The sequence below is a fragment of the Oncorhynchus nerka genome, linkage group LG20 (assembly GCF_034236695.1).
Source record: "Oncorhynchus nerka isolate Pitt River linkage group LG20, Oner_Uvic_2.0, whole genome shotgun sequence".
NCBI lineage: Eukaryota > Metazoa > Chordata > Actinopteri > Salmoniformes > Salmonidae > Oncorhynchus > Oncorhynchus nerka.
Genome location: NC_088415.1, coordinates 5,242,000 through 5,265,385, shown reverse-complemented (window position 1 = coordinate 5,265,385; position 23,386 = coordinate 5,242,000). Strand labels below are relative to the sequence as shown.

Below are 23,386 nucleotides of genomic sequence, written 5' to 3'. Positions count from 1 at the left end.
ATGGTGCAGCAGAACCAGTATGGCAGCATGGTACAGTAGAACCAGCCAGCAGAACCAGTATGGTAGCATGGTACAGTAGAACCAGCATGGTAGCATGGTACAGAACCAGCATGGTAGCATGGTGCAGTAGAACCAGCATGGTACAGTAGAACCAGTATGGTAGCATGGTACAGTAGAACCAGCATGGTAGAACCAGCATGGTGCAGTAGAACCAGTATGGTAGCATGGTGCAGTAGAACCAGCATGGTACAGTAGAACCAGCATGGTAGCATGGTGCAGTAGAACAGCATGGTACAGTAGAACCAGCATGGTAGCATGGTGCAGTAGAACCAGCATGGGTAGAACCAGCATGGTAGCATAGAACCAGCATGGTGCAGTAGAACCAGCATGGCAGCATGGTGCAGTAGAACCAGCATGGTAGCATGGTGCAGTAGAACCAGCATGGTAGCATGGTGCAGTAGAACCAGCATGGTAGCATGGTACAGTAAAACCAGCATGGTGCAGTAGAACCAGCATGGTAGCATGGTGCAGTAGAACCAGCATGGTACAGTAGAACCAGTATGGTAGCATGGTGCAGCACGGTAGGTGCAGTAGAACCACCAGTGCATGAACCAGCATGGTAGCATGGTGCAGAACCAGCATGGTACATGGTAGAACCAGCATGGTAGCATGGTAGCAGTAAAACCAGCAGTGCATAGAACCAGCATGGTAGCATGGTGCAGTAGAACCAGCATGGTACAGTAGAACCAGCATGGTAGCACAGTAGAACCAGCATGGTACAGTAGCATGGTGGCATGGCAGTAGAACCAGCATGGTACAGTAGAACCAGCATGGTAGCATGGTGCAGTAGAACCAGCATGGTACAGTAGAACCAGCATGGTAGCATGGTGCAGTAGAACCAGCATGGTACAGTAGAACCAGCACGGTAGCATGTTGCAGTAGAACCAGCATGGTAGCATGGTGCAGTAGAACCAGCATGGTAGCATGGTGCAGTTGAACCAGCATGGTAGCATGGTACAGTAAAACCAGCATGGTGCAGTAAACCAGCATGGTAGCATGGTGCAGTAGAACCAGCATGGGTAGCATGGTGCAGTAGAACCAGCATGGTACAGTAGAACCAGCATGGTAGCATGGCACAGTAGAACCAGCAGTAGTAGAACCAGCATGGTACAGTAGAACCAGCATACATGGTAGAACCAGCATGGTACATAGAACCAGCATGGTAGCATGGCACAGTAGAACCAGCATGGTACAGTAGAACCAGCATGGTGAACCAGCATGGTACAGTAGAACCAGCATGGTAGCATGGTGCAGTAGAACCAGCATGGCAGTGGCAGTAGCATCAGTAACCCTGTGGAAGAACCAGCAAGCAGCAGGTACAGTAGAGGTCATAACCCTGTGGAAAGCAGGTACAGTAGAGGTCATAACCCCGTGGAAAGCAGGTACAGTAGAGGTCATAGAGGTCCCTGTGGAAAAAGCAGGTCATACAGAAAGAGGTCAGGTAACAGTAGAAAGCCGTGGAAAGCAGGTACAGTAGAAAGTCATAACCCAGGTACAGTAGAGGTCATAACCCCGTGTGGAAAGCAGGTACAGTAGAGGTCATAACCCTGTGGAAAGCAGGTACAGTAGAGGTCATAACCCCGTGGAAAGCAGCAGTAGAGGTGTGGAAAGCAGGTACAGTAGAGGTCATAAGTGGAAAGCAGGTCAGTAGATAACCCCGTGAAAGCAGTCATAACCCCGTGGAAACAGTAGAGGTCATAACCCTGTGGAAAGCAGGTACAGTAGAGGTCATAACCCGTGGAAAGCAGGTACAGTAGAGGTCATAACCCTGTGGAAAGCAGGTACAGTAGAGGTCATAACCCCGTGGAAAGCAGGTACAGTAGAGGTCATAACCCTGTGGAAAGCAGGTACAGTAGAGGTCATAACCCCGTGGAAAGCAGGTAGGTCAGTGGAAAGAGGTCATAAGGTCATAACCCCTGTGGAAAGCAGGTACAGTAGAGGTCATAACCCTGTGGAAAGCAGGTACAGTAGAGGTTATAACCCCGTGGAAAGCAGGTAAGTAGAGGTCATAACCCTGTGGAAAGCAGGTACAGTAGAGGTCATAACCCCGTGGAAAGCAGGTACAGTAGAGGTCATAACCCTGTGGAAAGCAGGTACAGTAGAGGTCATAACCCCGTGGAAAGCAGGTACAGTAGAGGTCATAACCCTGTGGAAAGCAGGTACAGTAGAGGTCATAACCCCGTGGAAAGCAGGTACAGTAGAGGTCATAACCCCGTGGAAAGCAGGTACAGTAGAGGTCATAACCCCGTGGAAACCAGGAATGTCCACCATATTGTCATAACCTAAAGGTTCAACTGTGGAAACATCCATTCCTACAACACAACCTGTGGAAAGCAGGTCAAATAACCCCGTGGAAAATCCAGTCCCTGTGGAAACGTTGGTACAGTTCATAAGTGGAAAGCAGGTACAGTAGTCATAACCCCGTGGAAAGCAGGTACAGTAGAGGTTATAACCCCGTGGAAAGGGATGCTGTGGAAACCAGGAATGTCCACCATATTGCTAAAGGTCAACCAACATCCATTCCTACAACAGGGGCACCTAAAGGGTGAGGGTTCACCTCGGGGTGTAGCAGGGTGATGTCCACCTGGGTGAGGGAGGCAGTGAGGGGCACCTGCTGGGTGATGTCCACCAGAGTCATTGGACCAGAGCATTGGGTAGAGGAACTGGGCGTACGATACCGTCTGGGGAGGAGGTCAATCAATCAATCAATCAATCAATCAATCAATCAATAAGTTATACAGGAGATGGATGTTCAACGTCATGAGGGGAGCAGGAAGAAAACAAGTGACACGGACAACAGCACAGTCTAGCGTAGCACAGTAAAACAGCACAGTCTAGCGTAGCACAGTAAAACAGCACAGTCTAGCGTAGCACAGTAAAACAACACATTCTAGCGTAGCACAGTAAAACAACACAGTCTAGCGTAGCACAGTAAAACAACACAGTCTAGCGTAGCACAGTAAAACAGCACAGTCTAGCGTAGCACAGTAAAACAGCACAGTCTAGCGTAGCACAGTAAAACAACACAGTCTAGCGTAGCACAGTAAAACAACACAGTCTAGCGTAGCACAGTAAAACAGCACAGTCTAGCACAGTAAAACAGCACAGTCAGTAACAGTAAAACAGCACAGTCTAGCGTAGCACAGTAAAACAGCACAGTCTAGCGTAGCACAGTAAAACAGCACAGTCTAGCGTAGCACAGTAAAACAGCACAGTCTAGCGTAGCACAGTAAAACAGCACAGTCTAGCGTAGCACAGTAAAACAGCACAGTCTAGCGTAGCACAGTAAAACAACACAGTCTAGCGTAGCACAGTAAAACAGCACAGTCTAGCGTAGCACAGTAAAACAACACAGTCTAGCGTAGCACAGTAAAACAACACAGTCTAGCGTAGCACAGTAAAACAACACACAGTAAAACAACACAGTCTAGCGTAGCACAGTAAAACAACACAGTCTAGCGTAGCACAGTAAAAAAACACAGTAAAACAACAGTCTAGCGTAGCACAGTAAAACAGCACAGTAAAACACACAGTCTAGCGTAGCACAGTAAAACAGCACAGTAAAACACCACAGTCTAGCGTAGCACAGTAAAACAGCACAGTCTAGTAGCACAGTAAAACAACACAGTCTAGCGTAGCACAGTAAAACAGCACAGTACAGTAAAACAACACAGTCTAGCGTAGCACAGTAAAACAGCACAGTAAAACAACACAGTCTAGCGTAGCACAGTAAAACAGCACAGTAAAACAACACAGTCTAGGGTAGCACAGTAAAACAGCACAGTCTAGCGTAGCACAGTCTAGCGTAGCACAGTAAAACAACACAGTCTAGCGTAGCACAGTAAAACAACACAGTCTAGCGTAGCACAGTAAAACAGCACAGTCTAGCGTAGCACAGTAAAACAGCACAGTCTAGCGTAGCACAGTAAAACAACACAGTCTAGCGTAGCACAGTAAAACAACACAGTCTAGCGTAGCACAGTAAAACAGCACAGTCAGCAGCACAGTAAAACAGCACAGTCTAGCGTAGCACAGTAAAACAGCACAGTCTAGCGTAGCACAGTAAAACAGCACAGTCTAGCGTAGCACAGTAAAACAGCACAGTCTAGCGTAGCACAGTAAAACAGCACAGTCTAGCGTAGCACAGTAAAACAGCACAGTCTAGCGTAGCACACAGTAAAACAGCACAGTCTAGCGTAGCACAGTAAAACAGCACAGTCTAGCGTAGCACAGTAAAACAGCACAGTAAAACAACACAGTCTAGCGTAGCACAGTAAAACAGCACATTAAAACAAACAGTCAGCACATTAAACAGCACAACACAGTCTAGGTAGCACAGTAAAACAACACAGTCTAGCGTAGCACAGTAAAACAACACAGTCTAGCGTAGCACAGTAAAACAGCACAGTCTAGCGTAGCACAGTAAAACAACACAGCAGCGTAGCACAGTAAAACAACACAGTCTAGCGTAGCACAGTAAAACAGCACAGTAAAACAACACAGTCTAGCGTAGCACAGTAAAACAGCACAGTCTAGCGTAGCACAGTAAAAAACAACACAGTCTAGCGTAGCACAGTAAAACAGCACAGTAAAACAACACAGTCTAGCGTAGCACAGTAAAACAGCACAGTAAAACAACACAGTCTAGGGTAGTAAAACAGCACAGTAAAACACACAGTCTAGCGTAGCACAGTAAAACAGCACAGTAAAACAACACAGTCTAGGTAGCACAGTAAAACAGCACACAGCGTAGCACAGTCTAGCTAGCACAGTAAAACAACACAGTCTAGCAGCACAGTAAAACAACACAGTCTAGCGTAGCACAGTGAAACAACACAGTCTAGCTAGCACAGTAAAACAACACAGTCTAGCGTAGCACAGTAAAAAAACAGCACAGTCTAGCGTACAGTCTAGCGTAGCACAGTGCACAGTCTAGCGTAGCACAGTAAAACAGCACAGTCTAGCACAGTCTAGCGTAGCACAGTGAAACACCACAGTCTAGCGTAGCACAGTAAAACAACACAGTCTAGCGTAGCACAGTCTAGCGTAGCACAGTAAAACAACACAGTCTAGCGTAGCACAGTAAAACAGCACAGTCTAGCGTAGCACAGTAAAACAACACAGTCTAGCGTAGCACAGTAAAACAACACAGTCTAGCTTAGCACAGTAAAACAACACAGTCTAGCGTAGCACAGTAAAACAGTAAAACAACACAGTCTAGCGTAGCACAGTAAAAAAACAGCACATTGTGAAACAGCACAGTCTAGCGTAGCACAGTAAAACAGCACATTGTGAAACAGCACAGTCTAGCGTAGCACAGTAAAACAGCACAAAACAGCACAGTCTAGCACAGTAAAACAGCACAGTCTAGCGTAGCACAGTAAAACAGCACAGTGTGAAACAGCACAGTCTAGCGTAGCACAGTAAAACAACACAGTCTAGCGTAGCACAGTAAAACAACACAGTCTAGCGTAGCACAGTAAAACAACACAGTCTAGCGTAGCACAGTAAAACAGCACAGTCTAGCGTAGCACAGTAAAACAGCACAGTCTAGCGTAGCACAGTAAAACAGCACAGTGTGAAACAGCACAGTCTAGCGTAGCACAGTAAAACAGCACAGTAAGAAACAGCATGGTGCAGTATAGTTCCTAACCCTGTGGACTGATATCGGGGCGGCAGGTAGCCTAGTGGTTAGAGTGTTGGATTTGTAACCAAAAGGTAGCAAGATCGAATCCCTGAGCTGACAAGCGAAAAATCTATCATTCTGCTCCTGAACCCACTGTTAACCCATTGCCTTTTGCTCAACTGACTTGCCTAGTTAAATAAAAGATAATTGAATAAAACAGTAATTGTAATTGCTAAAATATAGTTAAAGTACAGGTATAAATCACTTTAACTTCCTCATATTATGCAAACCAGACGGCCACATTTTCTCTTAAAAAAATGTATTTACAGATAGTCAGGGTCACACTCCAACTCTCAGACATCATTACAGATAGTCAGGGGCGCACTCCAACTCTCAGACATCATTACAGATAGCCAACTCCATCTCACAGACATCCTTACAGATAGTCAGGGGCGCACTCCAACTCTCAGACATCTTACAGATAGTCAGGGGCGCACTCCAACTCTCAGACATCATTACAGATAGCCAACTCCATCTCTCAGACATCATTACAGATAGTCAGGGGCGCACTCCAACTCTCAGACATCATTACAGATAGTCAGGGGCGCACTCCAACTCTCAGACATCATTACAACTCTCAGACATCATTACAGATAGCCAGGGCGCACTCCACACATCTTACAGATAGCCAGGGGCACTCCACTCCAACATCTACAGTCAGGGCGCATCACTCTCAGACATACAGATAGTCAGGGGCGCACTCCATCTCTCAGACATCACTCTCAGACATCATTACAGATAGTCAGGGGCACACTCCAACTCTCAGACATCATTACAGATAGCCAGCACTCCAACTCTCAGACATCATTACAGATAGGGTCGCACTCCAACTCTCAGACATCATTACAGATAGCCAGGGCGCACTCCACTCTCAGACATCATTACAGATAGTCAGGGGCGCACAACTCTCAGACATCTTACAGATAGTCAGGGCGCACTCCATCTCTCAGACATCATTACAGATAGTCAGGGGCGCACTCCAACTCTCAGACATCATTACAGATAGTCAGGGGCGCACTCCAACTCTCAGACATCATTACAGATAGCCAGGGCGCACTCCAACTCTCAGACATCATTACAGATAGTCAGGGCGCACTCCAACTCTCAGACATCATTCAGACATCATCAGACATACAGATAGTCAGGGGCGCACTCCAACTCTCAGACATCCTTACAGATAGCCAGGGGCGCACTCCAACTCAGACTCTCAGACATCATTACAGATAGCCAGGGCACTCCAACTCTCTCAGTCAGGGCGCACTCCAACTCTCAGACATCATTACAGATAGTCAGGGGCGCACTCCCACTCTCAGACATCATTACAGCTAGTCAGGGGCGCACTCCAACTCTCAGACATCCTTACAGATAGCCAGGGGCGCACTCCAACTCTCAGACATCATTACAGATAGCCAGGGGCGCACTCCAACTCTCAGACATCATTACAGATAGTCAGGGGCGCACTCCAACTCTCAGACATCATTACAGATAGTCAGGGGCGCACTCCAACTCTCAGACATCATTACAGATAGTCAGGGGCGCACTCCAACTCTCAGACATCATTACAGATAGTCAGGGGCGCACTCCAACTCTCAGACATCATTACAGATAGCCAGGGGCGCACTCCAACTCTCAGACATCCTTACAGATAGTCAGGGGCGCACTCCAACTCTCAGACATCATTACAGATAGTCAGGGGCGCACTCCAACTCTCAGACATCATTACAGATAGTCAGGGGCGCACTCCAACTCTCAGACATCATTACAGCTAGTCAGGGGCGCACTCCCACTCTCAGACATCATTACAGATAGTCAGGGGCGCACTCCAACTCTCAGACATCCTTACAGATAGCCAGGGGCGCACTCCAACTCTCAGACATCCTTACAGATAGTCAGGGGCGCACTCCAACTCTCAGACATCATTACAGATAGCCAGGGGCGCACTCCAACTCTCAGACATCATTACAGATATTCAGGGGCTCACTCCAACTCTCAGACATCATTACAGATAGCCAGGGGCTCACTCCAACTCTCAGACATAATTGACAAACAAAGGATGCTTTTAGTGAGTCCTCCAGATCAGAGGCAGTAGGGATGACCAGGGATGTTCTCTGTTTAGTGAGTCCTCCAGATCAGAGGCAGTAGGGATGACCAGGGATGTTCTCTGTTTAGTGAGTCCTCCAGATCAGAGGTAGGAGATGACCAGGGATATTCTCTGTTTAGTGAGTCCTCCAGATCAGAGGCAGTAGGGACGACCAGGGATGTTCTCTGTTTAGTGAGTCCTCCAGATCAGAGGCAGTAGGGACGGCCAGGGATGTTCTCTGTTTAGTGAGTCCTCCAGATCAGAGGCAGTAGGGATGGCCAGGGATGTTCTCTGTTTAGTGAGTCCTCCAGATCAGAGGCAGTAGGGACGGCCAGGGATGTTCTCTGTTTAGTGAGTCCTCCAGATCAGAGGCAGTAGGGACGACCAGGGATGTTCTCTGTTCAGTGAGTCCTCCAGATCAGAGGCAGTAGGGACGGCCAGGGATGTTCTCTGTTTAGTGAGTCCTCCAGATCAGAGGCAGTAGGGACGGCCAGGGATGTTCTCTGTTTAGTGAGTCCTCCAGATCAGAGGCAGTATGGATGGCCAGGGATGTTCTCTGTTTAGTGAGTCCACCAGACCAGAGCCAGTAGGGATGATCAGGGATGTTCTCTGTTTATTGAGTCCTCCAGATCAGAGGCAGTAGGGATGACCAGGGATGTTTTCTGTTTAGTGAGTCCTCCAGATCAGAGGCAGTAGGGACGACCAGGGATGTTCTCTGTTTAGTGAGTCCTCCAGATCAGAGGCAGTAGGGACGACCAGGGATGTTCTCTGTTCAGTGAGTCCTCCAGATCAGAGGCAGTAGGGATGGCCAGGGATGTTCTCTGTTTAGTGAGTCCTCCAGATCAGAGGCAGTAGGGACGGCCAGGGATGTTCTCTGTTTAGTGAGTCCTCCAGATCAGAGGCAGTATGGATGGCCAGGGATGTTCTCTGTTTAGTGAGTCCACCAGACCAGAGCAAGTAGGGATGATCAGGGATGTTCTCTGTTTATTGAGTCCTCCAGATCAGAGGCAGTAGGGATGACCAGGGATGTTCTCTGTTTAGTGAGTCCTCCAGATCAGAGGCAGTAGATGACCAGTGATGTTCTCTGTTTAGTGAGTCCTCCAGATCACAGGCAGTAGGGACGACCAGGGATGTTATCTGTTTAGTGAGTCCTCCAGATCAGAGGCAGTAGGGATGACAAGGAATGTTCTCTGTTTAGTGAGTCCTCCAGATCAGAGGCAGTAGGGATGACCAGGGATGTTCTCTGTTTAGTGAGTCCTCCAGATCAGAGGCAGTAGGGATGACCAGGGATGTTCTCTGTTTAGTGAGTCATCCAGATCAGAGGTAGGAGATGACCAGGGATATTCTCTGTTTAGTGAGTCCTCCAGATCAGAGGCAGTAGGGACGACCAGGGATGTTCTCTGTTTAGTGAGTCCTCCAGATCAGAGGCAGTAGGGACGACCAGGGATTTTCTCTGTTTAGTGAGTCCTCCAGATCAGAGGCAGTAGGGATGACCAGGGATGTTCTCTGTTTAGTGAGTCCTCCAGATCAGAGGCAGTAGGGATGACCAGGGATGTTCTCTGTTTAGTGAGTCCTCCAGATCAGAGGCAGTAGGGACGACCAGGGATGTTCTCTGTTTAGTGAGTCCTCCAGATCAGAAGCAGTAGGGACGACCAGGGATGTTCTCTGTTTAGTGAGTCCTCCAGATCAGAGGCAGTAGGGACGACCAGGGATGTTCTCTGTTTAGTGAGTCCTCCAGATCAGAGGCAGTAGGGACGGCCAGGGATGTTCTCTGTTTAGTGAGTCCTCCAGATCAGAGCCAGTAGGGATGATCAGGGATGTTCTCTGTTTATTGAGTCCTCCAGATCAGAGGCAGTAGGGATGACCAGGGATGTTCTCTGTTTAGTGAGTCCACCAGACCAGAGCCAGTAGGGATGACCAGGGATGTTCTCTGTTTAGTGAGTCCTCCAGATCAGAGGCATTAGGGATGACAAGGAATGTTCTCTGTTTAGTGAGTCCTCCAGATCAGAGGCAGTAGGGACGACCAGGGATGTTCTCTGTTTAGTGAGTCCTCCAGATCAGAGGCAGTAGGGATGACCAGGGATGTTCTCTGTTTAGTGAGTCCTCCAGATCAGAGGCAGTAGGGACGACCAGGGATGTTCTCTGTTTAGTGAGTCCTCCAGATCAGAGGCAGTAGGGATGCCCAGGGATGTTCTCTGTTTAATGAGTCCTCCAGATCAGAGGCAGTAGGGACGACCAGGGATGTTCTCTGTTTAGTGAGTCCTCCAGATCAGAGGCAGTAGGGACGACCAGGGATGTTCTCTGTTTAGTGAGTCCTCCAGATCAGAGGCAGTAGGGACGACCAGGGATGTTCTCTGTTCTGTGAGTCCTCCAGATCAGAGGCAGTAGGGATGGCCAGGGATGTTCTCTGTTTAGTGAGTCCACCAGACCAGAGCCAGTAGGGATGATCAGGGATGTTCTCTGTTTATTGAGTCCTCCAGATCAGAGGCAGTAGGGATGACCAGGGATGTTCTCTGTTTAGTGAGTCCACCAGACCAGAGCCAGTAGGGATGATCAGGGATGTTCTCTGTTTATTGAGTCCTCCAGATCAGAGGCAGTAGGGATGACCAGGGATGTTCTCTGTTCTGTGAGTCCTCCAGATCAGAGGCAGTAGGGATGGCCAGGGATGTTCTCTGTTTAGTGAGTCCTCCAGATCAGAGGCAGTAGGGACGGCCAGGGATGTTCTCTGTTTAGTGAGTCCTCCAGATCAGAGGCATTAGGGATGACAAGGAATGTTCTCTGTTTAGTGAGTCCTCCAGATCAGAGGCATTAGGGATGACAAGGAATGTTCTCTGTTTAGTGAGTCCTCCAGATCAGAGGCAGTAGGGACGACCAGGCATGTTCTCTGTTCTGTGAGTCCTCCAGATCAGAGGCAGTAGGGATGACCAGGGATGTTCTCTGTTTATTGAGTCCTCCAGATCAGAGGCAGTAGGGATGACCAGGGATGTTCTCTGTTTAGTGAGTCCTCCAGATCAGAGGCATTAGGGATGACAAGGAATGTTCTCTGTTTAGTGAGTCCTCCAGATCAGAGGCAGTAGGGATGACCAGGGATGTTCTCTGTTTAGTGAGTCCACCAGACCAGAGCCAGTAGGGATGACCAGGGATGTTCTCTGTTTAGTGAGTCCTCCAGATCAGAGGCAGTAGGGACGACCAGGCATGTTCTCTGTTCTGTGAGTCCTCCAGATCAGAGGCAGTAGGGATGGCCAGGGATGTTCTCTGTTTAGTGAGTCCTCCAGATCAGAGGCAGTAGGGACGGCCAGGGATGTTCTCTGTTTAGTGAGTCCTCCAGATCAGAGGCATTAGGGATGACAAGGAATGTTCTCTGTTTAGTGAGTCCTCCAGATCAGAGGCAGTAGGGATGACCAGGGATGTTCTCTGTTTAGTGAGTCCTCCAGATCAGAGGCAGTAGGGATGACCAGGGATGTTCTCTGTTTAGTGAGTCCTCCAGATCAGAGGCAGTAGGGGGACCAGATCAGGGATGTTCTCTGTTTAGTGAGTCCTCCAGATCAGAGGCAGTAGGGATGCCCAGGGATGTTCTCTGTTTAATGAGTCCTCCAGATCAGAGGCAGTAGGGACGACCAGGGATGTTCTCTGTTTAGTGAGTCCTCCAGATCAGAGGCAGTAGGGACGACCAGGGATGTTCTCTGTTTAGTGAGTCCTCCAGATCAGAGGCAGTAGGGATGACCAGGGATGTTCTCTGTTCTGTGAGTCCTCCAGATCAGAGGCAGTAGGGATGGCCAGGGATGTTCTCTGTTTAGTGAGTCCACCAGACCAGAGCCAGTAGGGATGATCAGGGATGTTCTCTGTTTATTGAGTCCTCCAGATCAGAGGCAGTAGGGATGACCAGGGATGTTCTCTGTTTAGTGAGTCCACCAGACCAGAGCCAGTAGGGATGATCAGGGATGTTCTCTGTTTAGTGAGTCCTCCAGATCAGAGGCAGTAGGGATGACCAGGGATGTTCTCTGTTTAGTGAGTCCTCCAGATCAGAGGCAGTAGATGACCAGTGATGTTCTCTGTTTAGTGAGTCCTCCAGATCACAGGCAGTAGGGACGACCAGGGATGTTCTCTGTTTAGTGAGTCCTCCAGATCAGAGGCATTAGGGATGACAAGGAATGTTCTCTGTTTAGTGAGTCCTCCAGATCAGAGGCAGTAGGGATGACCAGGGATGTTCTCTGTTTAGTGAGTCCTCCAGATCAGAGGCAGTAGGGATGACCAGGGATGTTCTCTGTTTAGTGAGTCATCCAGATCAGAGGTAGGAGATCACCAGGGATATTCTCTGTTTAGTGAGTCCTCCAGATCAGAGGCAGTAGGGACGACCAGGCATGTTCTCTGTTTAGTGAGTCCTCCAGATCAGAGGCAGTAGGGACGACCAGGGATGTTCTCTGTTTAGTGAGTCCTCCAGATCAGAGGCAGTAGGGACAACCAGGGATGTTCTCTGTTTAGTGAGTCCTCCAGATCAGAGGCAGTAGGGATGACCAGGGATGTTCTCTGTTTAGTGAGTCCCCCAGATCAGAGGCAGTAGGGACGACCAGGGATGTTCTCTGTTTAGTGAGTCCTCCAGATCAGAGGCAGTAGGGACGACCAGGGATGTTCTCTGTTTAGTGAGTCCTCCAGATCAGAGGCAGTAGGGACAACCAGGGATGTTCTCTGTTTAGTGAGTCCTCCAGATCAGAGGCAGTAGGGATGACCAGGGATGTTCTCTGTTTAGTGAGTCCCCCAGATCAGAGGCAGTAGGGACGACCAGGGATGTTCTCTGTTTAGTGAGTCCTCCAGATCAGAGACAGTAGGGACGACCAGGGATGTTCTCTGTTTAGTGAGTCCTCCAGATCAGAGGCAGTAGCGATGACCAGGGATGTCTTTGTTTAGTGAGTCCTCCAGATCATAGGCAGTAGGGATGACCAGGAATGTTCTCTGTTTAGTGAGTCCTCCAGATCAGAGGCAGTAGGGATGACCAGGGATGTTCTCTGTTTAGTGAGTCCTCCAGATCAGAGACAGTAGGGACGACCAGGGATGTTCTCTGTTTAGTGAGTCCTCCAGATCAGAGACAGTAGGGACGACCAGGGATGTTCTCTGTTTAGTGAGTCCTCCAGATCAGAGGCAGTAGGGACGACCAGGGATGTTCTCTGTTTAGTGAGTCCTCCAGATCAGAGGCAGTAGGGACGACCAGGGATGTTCTCTGTTTAGTGAGTCCTCCAGATCAGAGGCAGTAGGGACGACCAGGGATGTTCTCTGTTTAGTGAGTCCTCCAGATCAGAGGCAGTAGGGAGGACCAGGGATGTTCTCTGTTTAGTGAGTCCTCCAGATCAGAGGCAGTAGGGATGACCAGGGATGTTCTCTGTTTAGTGAGTCCTCCAGATCAGAGACAGTAGGGATGACCAGGGATGTTCTCTGTTTAGTGAGTCCTCCAGATCAGAGGCAGTAGGGATGACCAGGGATGTTCTCTGTTTAGTGAGTCCTCCAGATCAGAGACAGTAGGGACGACCAGGGATGTTCTCTGTTTAGTGAGTCCTCCAGATCAGAGGCAGTAGGGACGACCAGGGATGTTCTCTGTTCTGTGAGTCCTCCAGATCAGAGGCAGTAGGGATGGCCAGGGATGTTCTCTGTTTAGTGAGTCCACCAGACCAGAGCCAGTAGGGATGATCAGGGATGTTCTCTGTTTATTGAGTCCTCCAGATCAAAGGCAGTAGGGATGACCAGGGATGTTCTCTGTTTAGTGAGTCCACCAGACCAGAGCCAGTAGGGATGATCAGGGATGTTCTCTGTTTATTGAGTCCTCCAGATCAGAGGCAGTAGGGATGACCAGGGATGTTCTCTGTTTAGTGAGTCCTCCAGATCAGAGGCAGTAGATGACCAGTGATGTTCTCTGTTTAGTGAGTCCACCAGACCAGAGCCAGTAGGGATGATCAGGGATGTTCTCTGTTTATTGAGTCCTCCAGATCAGAGGCATAGGGATATGTTCTCTGGGATCCCCCAGACAGTAGGGGACCAGGGATGTTCTCTGTTTAGTGAGTCCTCCAGATCAGAGGCAGTAGGGATGACCAGGGATGTTCTCTGTTTAGTGAGTCATCCAGATCAGAGGTAGGAGATCACCAGGGATATTCTCTGTTTAGTGAGTCCTCCAGATCAGAGGCAGTAGGGACGACCAGGCATGTTCTCTGTTTAGTGAGTCCTCCAGATCAGAGGCAGTAGGGACGACCAGGGATGTTCTCTGTTTAGTGAGTCCTCCAGATCAGAGGCAGTAGGGACGACCAGGGATGTTCTCTGTTTAGTGAGTCCTCCAGATCAGAGGCAGTAGGGACAACCAGGGATGTTCTCTGTTTAGTGAGTCCTCCAGATCAGAGGCAGTAGGGATGACCAGGGATGTTCTCTGTTTAGTGAGTCCCCCAGATCAGAGGCAGTAGGGACGACCAGGGATGTTCTCTGTTTAGTGAGTCCTCCAGATCAGAGACAGTAGGGACGACCAGGGATGTTCTCTGTTTAGTGAGTCCTCCAGATCAGAGGCAGTAGGGACGACCAGGGATGTTCTCTGTTTAGTGAGTCCTCCAGATCAGAGGCAGTAGGGACAACCAGGGATGTTCTCTGTTTAGTGAGTCCTCCAGATCAGAGGCAGTAGGGATGACCAGGGATGTTCTCTGTTTAGTGAGTCCTCCAGATCAGAGGCAGTAGGGACGACCAGGGATGTTCTCTGTTTAGTGAGTCCTCCAGATCAGAGGCAGTAGCGATGACCAGGGATGTCTTTGTTTAGTGAGTCCTCCAGATCATAGGCAGTAGGGATGACCAGGAATGTTCTCTGTTTAGTGAGTCCTCCAGATCAGAGGCAGTAGGGATGACCAGGGATGTTCTCTGTTTAGTGAGTCCTCCAGATCAGAGGCAGTAGGGACGACCAGGGATGTTCTCTGTTTAGTGAGTCCTCCAGATCAGAGACAGTAGGGACGACCAGGGATGTTCTCTGTTTAGTGAGTCCTCCAGATCAGAGGCAGTAGGGATGACCAGGGATGTTCTCTGTTTAGTGAGTCCTCCAGATCAGAGGCAGTAGGGACGACCAGGGATGTTCTCTGTTTAGTGAGTCCTCCAGATCAGAGGCAGTAGGGACGACCAGGGATGTTCTCTGTTTAGTGAGTCCTCCAGATCAGAGGCAGTAGGGAGGACCAGGGATGTTCTCTGTTTAGCGAGTCCTCCATATCAGAGGCAGTAGGGATGACCAGGGATGTTCTCTGTTTAGTGAGTCCTCCAGATCAGAGACAGTAGGGATGACCAGGGATGTTCTCTGTTTAGTGAGTCCTCCAGATCAGAGGCAGTAGGGATGACCAGGGATGTTCTCTGTTTAGTGAGTCCTCCAGATCAGAGACAGTAGGGACGACCAGGGATGTTCTCTGTTTAGTGAGTCCTCCAGATCAGAGGCAGTAGGGACGACCAGGGATGTTCTCTGTTCTGTGAGTCCTCCAGATCAGAGGCAGTAGGGATGGCCAGGGATGTTCTCTGTTTAGTGAGTCCACCAGACCAGAGCCAGTAGGGATGATCAGGGATGTTCTCTGTTTATTGAGTCCTCCAGATCAAAGGCAGTAGGGATGACCAGGGATGTTCTCTGTTTAGTGAGTCCACCAGACCAGAGCCAGTAGGGATGATCAGGGATGTTCTCTGTTTATTGAGTCCTCCAGATCAGAGGCAGTAGGGATGACCAGGGATGTTCTCTGTTTAGTGAGTCCTCCAGATCAGAGGCAGTAGATGACCAGTGATGTTCTCTGTTTAGTGAGTCCTCCAGATCACAGGCAGTAGGGACGACCAGGGATGTTCTCTGTTTAGTGAGTCCTCCAGATCAGAGGCATTAGGGATGACAAGGAATGTTCTCTGTTTAGTGAGTCCTCCAGATCAGAGGCAGTAGGGATGACCAGGGATGTTCTCTGTTTAGTGAGTCCTCCAGATCAGAGGCAGTAGGGATGACCAGGGATGTTCTCTGTTTAGTGAGTCATCCAGATCAGAGGTAGGAGATCACCAGGGATATTCTCTGTTTAGTGAGTCCTCCAGATCAGAGGCAGTAGGGACGACCAGGCATGTTCTCTGTTTAGTGAGTCCTCCAGATCAGAGGCAGTAGGGATGACCAGGGATGTTCTCTGTTTAGTGAGTCCTCCAGATCAGAGGCAGTAGGGACGACCAGGGATGTTCTCTGTTTAGTGAGTCCTCCAGATCAGAGGCAGTAGGGACAACCAGGGATGTTCTCTGTTTAGTGAGTCCTCCAGATCAGAGGCAGTAGGGATGACCAGGGATGTTCTCTGTTTAGTGAGTCCCCCAGATCAGAGGCAGTAGGGACGACCAGGGATGTTCTCTGTTTAGTGAGTCCTCCAGATCAGAGACAGTAGGGACGACCAGGGATGTTCTCTGTTTAGTGAGTCCTCCAGATCAGAGGCAGTAGGGACGACCAGGGATGTTCTCTGTTTAGTGAGTCCTCCAGATCAGAGGCAGTAGGGACAACCAAGGATGTTCTCTGTTTAGTGAGTCCTCCAGATCAGAGGCAGTAGGGATGACCAGGGATGTTCTCTGTTTAGTGAGTCCCCCAGATCAGAGGCAGTAGGGACGACCAGGGATGTTCTCTGTTTAGTGAGTCCTCCAGATCAGAGACAGTAGTGATGACCAGGTATGTTCTCTGTTTAGTGAGTCCTCCAGATCAGAAGCAGTAGTGATGACCAGGGATGTTCTCTGTTTAGTGAGTCCTCCAGATCAGAGACAGAGACAGTAGGGATGACCAGGATGTTCTCTGTTTAGTGAGTCCTCCAGATCAGAGACAGTAGGGATGACCAGGGATGTTCTCTGTTTAGTGAGTCCTCCAGATCAGAGGCAGTAGGGATGACCAGGGATGTTCTCTGTTTACTGAGTCCTCCAGATCAGAGGCAGTAGGGATGACCAGGGATGTTCTCTGTTTAGTGAGTCCTCCAGATCAGAGGCAGTAGGGACGACCAGGGATGTTCTCTGTTTAGTGAGTCCTCCAGATCAGAGACAGTAGGGACGACCAGGGATGTTCTCTGTTTAGTGAGTCCTCCAGATCAGATGCAGTAGGGATGACCAGGGATGTTCTCTTAATAAGTGTGTAAATTGGACCATTTTCCTGTCCTGCTAAGCATTCAACATGTAACGAGTACTTTTAGGTGTCAGGGAAAACGTATGGAGTAAAAATGACATAATTGTCTTTAGGAATGTAGAAAAGTAAAAGTTGTCAAAAATATAAATAGTTAAGTAGAGGGCCCCCCAAAAAAACGACTTAAGTAGTACTTTAAATGTACTTTACACCACTGAGTAAAAAGGGTTCCTATGGTTACGTCACACCTTATTCCCTACTTAGTGCACTACTTTTGACCCAGGCCTATAGAGCTCTCTGGTCAAGTAGTGCACAGTGTTCCATTTGAGACGTAACCGTGACACCACTGAGTAAAAAATGGTTCCTATGGTTACGTCCCAAATAGCACCTTATTCTCTATATAGTCCAGTATGAGGAATAGATAGTTTAGGACAGGCTATCTGTTAAGGCTACTCTAGCCCCTGCAATATAATCTAGGACTACTCTAGTTTTGGGGGCACCCCCCCCTAGAATATAATCTAAGACATCTCTAGTTTTGGGGGCACCCCCTAGAATATAATCTAAGACATCTCTAGTTTTGGGGACACCCCCCCTGGAATATAATCTAAGACATCTCTAGTTTTGGGGACACCCCCCCTAGAATATAATCTAAGACATCTCTAGTTTTGGGGGCACCCCCCCTGCAATATAATCTAAGACATCTCTAGTTTTGGGGGCACCCCCCCTGCAATATAATCTAAGACATCTCTAGTTTTGGGGGCACCCCCTAGAATATAATCTAAAACTACTCTAGTTTTGGGGGCACCCCCCCTGCAATCTAATCTAAGACATCTCTAGTTTTGGGGGCACCCCCCCTGCAATATAATCTAAGACATCTCTAGTTTTGGGGGCACCCCCTAGAATATAATCTAAGACTACTCTAGTTTTGGGGACACCCCCCCTGCAATATAATCTAAGACATCTCTAGTTTTGGGGACACCCCCCCTAGAATATAATCTAAGACATCTCTAGTTTTGGGGACACCCCCCCTAGAATATAATCTAGGACTACTCTAGTTTTGGGGGCACCCCCCCTGCAATATAATCTAAGACATCTCTAGTTTTGGGGGCACCCCCTAGAATATAATCTAAGACTACTCTAGTTTTGGGGCACCCCCTGCAATCTAATCTAAGACATCTCTCTAGTTTTGGGGACACCCCCTAGAATATAATCTAAGACATCTCTAGTTTTGGGGACACCCCCTGGAATATAATCTAAGACATCTCTAGTTTTGGGGACACCCCCTAGAATATAATCTAAGACTACTCTAGTTTTGGGGCACCCCCCCTGCAATATAATCTAAGACATCTCTAGTTTTGGGGCACCCCTAGAATATAATCTAAGACATCTCTAGTTTTGGGGGCACCCCCCCCCCCTGCAATATAATCTAAGACATCTCTAGTTTTGGGGCACCCCTAGAATATAATCTAAGACATCTCTAGTTTTGGGGCACCCCCAGCAATATAATCTAAGACATCTCTAGTTTTGGGGGCACCCCCTAGAATATAATCTAAGACATCTCTAGTTTTGGGGCACCCCTAGAATATAATCTAAGACATCTCTAGTTTTGGGGCACCCCCCAGCAATATAATCTAAGACATCTCTAGTTTTGGGGCACCCCCTAGAATATAATCTAAGACATCTCTAGTTTTGGGGCACCCCCTAGAATATAATCTAAGACATCTCTAGTTTTGGGGCACCCCCTAGAATATAATATAAGACTACTCTAGTTTGGGGGCACCCCTAGAATATAATCTAAGACATCTCTAGTTTTGGGGGCACCCCCCTAGAATATAATCTAAGACATCTCTAGTTTTGGGGGCACCCCCCCTAGAATATAATCTAAGACATCTCTAGTTTTGGGGGCACCCCCCCTAGAATATAATCTAAGACTACTCTAGTTTTGGGGGCACCCCCTAGAATATAATCTAAGACACCTCTAGTTTTGGGGGCACCCCCTAGAATATAATCTAAGACTACTCTAGTTTTGGGGGCACCCCCCTAGAATATAATCTAAGACACCTCTAGTTTTGGGGGCACCCCCTAGAATATATTCTAAGACACCTCTAGTTTTGGGGGCACCCCCTAGAATATAATCTAAGACATCTCTAGTTTTGGAGGCACCCCCCCTAGAATATAATCTAAGACTACTCTAGTTTTGGGGGCACCCCCTAGAATATAATCTAAGACTACTCTAGTTTTGGGGGCACCCCCTAGAATATAATCTAAGACTACTCTAGTTTTGGGGGCACCCCTAGAATATAATCTAAGACTACTCTAGTTTTGGGGGCACCCCCTAGAATATAATCTAAGACTACTCTAGTTTTGGGGCACCCTAGAATATAATCTAAGACACCTCTAGTTTTGGGGCACCCCCTAGAATATAATCTAAGACATCTCTAGTTTTGGGGCACCCCCTAGAATATAATCTAAGACACCTCTAGTTTTGCCCCCCCTAGAATATAATCTAAGACACCTCTAGTTTTGGGGCACCCCCTAGAATATAATCTAAGACTACTCTAGTTTTGGGGCACCCCCTAGAATATAATCTAAGACTACTCTAGTTTTGGGGCACCCCCCTAGAATATAATCTAAGACACCTCTAGTTTTGGGGGCACCCCTAGAATATAATCTAAGACTACTCTAGTTTTGGGGGCACCCCTAGAATATAATCTAAGACTACTCTAGTTTTGGGGGCACCCCCTAGAATATAATCTAAGACACCTCTAGTTTTGGGGCACCCCTAGAATATAATCTAAGACTACTCTAGTTTTGGGGGCACCCCTAGAATATAATCTAAGACATCTCTAGTTTTGGGGGCACCCCCTCGAATATAATCTAAGACTACTCTAGTTTTGGGGGCACCCCCCTAGAATATAATCTAAGACTACTCTAGTTTTGGGGGCACCCCCCTAGAATATAATCTAAGACATCTCTAGTTTTGGGGCACCCCCTAGAATATAATCTAAGACTACTCTAGTTTTGTGCCCCCCCTGCAATATAATCTAGGATTTCTAACTACGTATCATATGTACTAAAATGTTCTAATGAACCTAAAACCTCTAAATTGCATCATACCTGGGCCTATGATACATGGAGATGGACCAGGGGTTTAGGACCCAAACACGATCACTCATGTAGAATTTACCTTGCCGTAGGGTTCCAGTTCAAACCCCTCCAGGCCTGGCAGCATCTCCAGAGTGGTAGAGATGTTCCCGGATGAATGTCTACGTCTGTCCAATTTGGGGTCACTGAAAAGAGGGAGAGGAAGTGGGAGCAAGAGAGAGAGAGAGAGAGAGAGAGAGAGAGAGAGATGATTATGATTTTAGAGCTTCAGAGCCCCATGCCATTTAACAGTAAGTAAAAGGAGAGGAGAGCTGCACAAGAGAGACAGAGAGATAGTTCCAGACACACAGAGAGACAGAGAGTTCCAGACAGAGAGAGAGATAGTTCCAGACACAGCAGAGAGACAGAGAGATAGTTCCAGACACAGGAGAGAGACAGAGAGATAGTTCCAGACACAGGAGAGAGACAGAGAGATAGTTCCAGACACAGACAGGAGAGAGACAGAGAGATAGTTCAGACAGAGAGATAGTTCCAGACAGCAGAGACAGAGAGATAGTTCCAGACACAGCAGAGAGACAGAGAGATAGTTCCAGACACAGAGAGAGACAGAGAGATAGTTCCAGACAGCAGAGAGACAGATAGATAGTTCCAGACAGCAGAGAGACAGAGAGAGATAGTTCCAGACAGCAGAGAGACAGAGAGAGATAGTTCCAGACAGCAGAGAGACAGAGAGATAGTTCCAGACAGCAGAGAGACAGAGAGATAGTTCCAGACACAGACAGACAGAGATAGTTCCAGACAGGAGAGACAGAGAGATAGTTCCAGACAGCAGAGAGACAGAGAGATAGTTCCAGACACAGGAGAGAGACAGAGAGAGATAGTTCAGACAGACCAGACACAGGAGAGAGACAGAGAGATAGTTCCAGACACAGGAGAGAGACAGAGAGATAGTTCCAGACACAGGAGAGAGACAGAGAGATAGTTCCAGACAGCAGAGAGACAGAGAGATAGTTCCAGACACAGCAGAGAGACAGAGAGATAGTTCCAGACACAGGAGAGAGACAGAGAGATAGTTCCAGACACAGGAGAGAGACAGAGAGATAGTTCCAGACACAGGAGAGAGACAGAGAGATAGTTCCAGACAGGAGAGACAGAGAGATAGTTCCAGACACAGACAGAGTTCCAGACAGACAGAGATAGTTCCAGACACAGGAGAGAGACAGAGAGATAGTTCCAGACACAGGAGAGAGACAGAGAGATAGTTCCAGACAGCAGAGAGACAGAGAGATAGTTCCAGACACAGGAGAGACAGAGAGATAGTTCCAGACACAGGAGAGAGACAGAGAGATAGTTCCAGACAGCAGAGAGACAGAGAGATAGTTCCAGACACCAGACACAGTTCCAGACAGAGAGAGACAGAGAGATAGTTCCAGACACAGCAGAGAGACAGAGAGATAGTTCCAGACACAGGAGAGAGACAGAGAGATAGTTCCAGACACAGGAGAGAGACAGAGAGATAGTTCCAGACACAGGAGAGAGACAGAGAGATAGTTCCAGACACAGCAGAGAGACAGAGAGATAGTTCCAGACAGCAGAGAGACAGAGAGATAGTTCCAGACACAGCAGAGAGACAGAGAGATAGTTCCAGACACAGAGAGACAGAGAGACAGAGAGATAGTTCCAGACACAGAGAGAGACAGAGAGACAGCAGAGAGACCAGAGTTCAGACAGAGAGACAGAGAGATAGTTCCAGACACAGGAGAGAGACAGAGAGATAGTTCCAGACACAGGAGAGAGACAGAGAGATAGTTCCAGACACAGGAGACAGAGACAGAGAGATAGTTCCAGACACAGGAGAGAGACAGAGAGATAGTTCCAGACAGCAGAGAGACAGAGAGATAGTTCCAGACAGAGAGACAGAGAGATAGAGAGACAGAGAGATAGTTCCAGACACAGGAGAGAGACAGAGAGATAGTTCCAGACACAGGAGAGAGACAGAGAGATAGTTCCAGACAGAGAGATAGTTCCAGACACAGAGAGACAGAGAGATAGTTCCAGACACAGACAGAGAGATAGTTCCAGAGAGACAGAGAGATAGTTCCAGACACAGAGAGATAGTTCCAGACAGCAGAGAGACAGAGAGATAGTTCCAGACACAGAGAGACAGAGAGATAGTTCCAGACAGAGAGAGAGATAGTTCCAGACAGCAGAGAGACAGAGAGATAGTTCCAGACACAGAGAGAGACAGAGAGATAGTTCCAGACACAGGAGAGAGACAGAGAGATAGTTCCAGACAGCAGACAGAGAGAGTTCCAGACACAGACAGAGAGATAGTTCCAGACACAGGAGAGAGACAGAGTTCCAGACAGATAGTTCCAGACAGAGAGATAGTTCCAGACACAGAGAGACAGAGAGATAGTTCCAGACACAGAGAGACAGAGAGATAGTTCCAGAGACAGGAGAGAGACAGAGAGATAGTTCCAGACACAGCAGAGAGAGACAGAGAGATAGTTCCAGACAGACACAGAGAGAGACAGAGAGATAGTTCCAGACACAGGAGAGAGACAGAGAGATAGTTCCAGACCAGAGAGACAGAGAGATAGTTCCAGACAGAGAGACAGAGAGATAGTTCCAGACACAGGAGAGACAGAGAGATAGTTCCAGACACAGAGAGACAGAGAGATAGTTCCAGACACAGGAGAGAGACAGAGAGATAGTTCCAGACACAGGAGAGAGACAGAGAGATAGTTCCAGACACAGACAGAGAGACAGAGAGATAGTTCCAGACAGCAGAGAGACAGAGAGATAGTTCCAGACACAGCAGAGAGACAGAGAGATAGTTCCAGACACAGCAGAGAGACAGAGAGATAGTTCCAGACACAGGAGAGAGACAGAGAGATAGTTCAGACAGAGACAGGAGAGTTCCAGACAGAGAGATAGTTCCAGACACAGGAGAGACAGAGAGATAGTTCCAGACACACAGAGAGATAGTTCCAGACACAGGAGAGAGACAGAGAGATAGTTCCAGACACAGCAGAGAGACAGAGAGATAGTTCCAGACAGCAGAGAGACAGAGAGATAGTTCCAGACACAGCAGAGAGACAGAGAGATAGTTCCAGACACAGGAGAGAGACAGAGAGATAGTTCCAGACACAGCAGAGAGACAGAGAGATAGTTCCAGACACAGGAGAGAGACAGAGAGATAGTTCCAGACACAGGAGAGAGACAGAGAGATAGTTCCAGACACAGAGAGAGACAGACAGAGAGATAGTTCCAGACAGCAGAGAGACAGAGAGATAGTTCCAGACACAGACAGAGAGATACAGACAGCAGAGAGACAGAGAGA

The 23,386-nt window shown here is 48.2% G+C and overlaps 1 pseudogene; it reads right to left on the bottom strand.

Moving 5' to 3' along the window:
• Window positions 1-23,386, bottom strand: part of LOC135562788 (CDK5 and ABL1 enzyme substrate 2-like) — a 126,395-nt pseudogene that overhangs the window by 19,285 nt on the left and 83,724 nt on the right.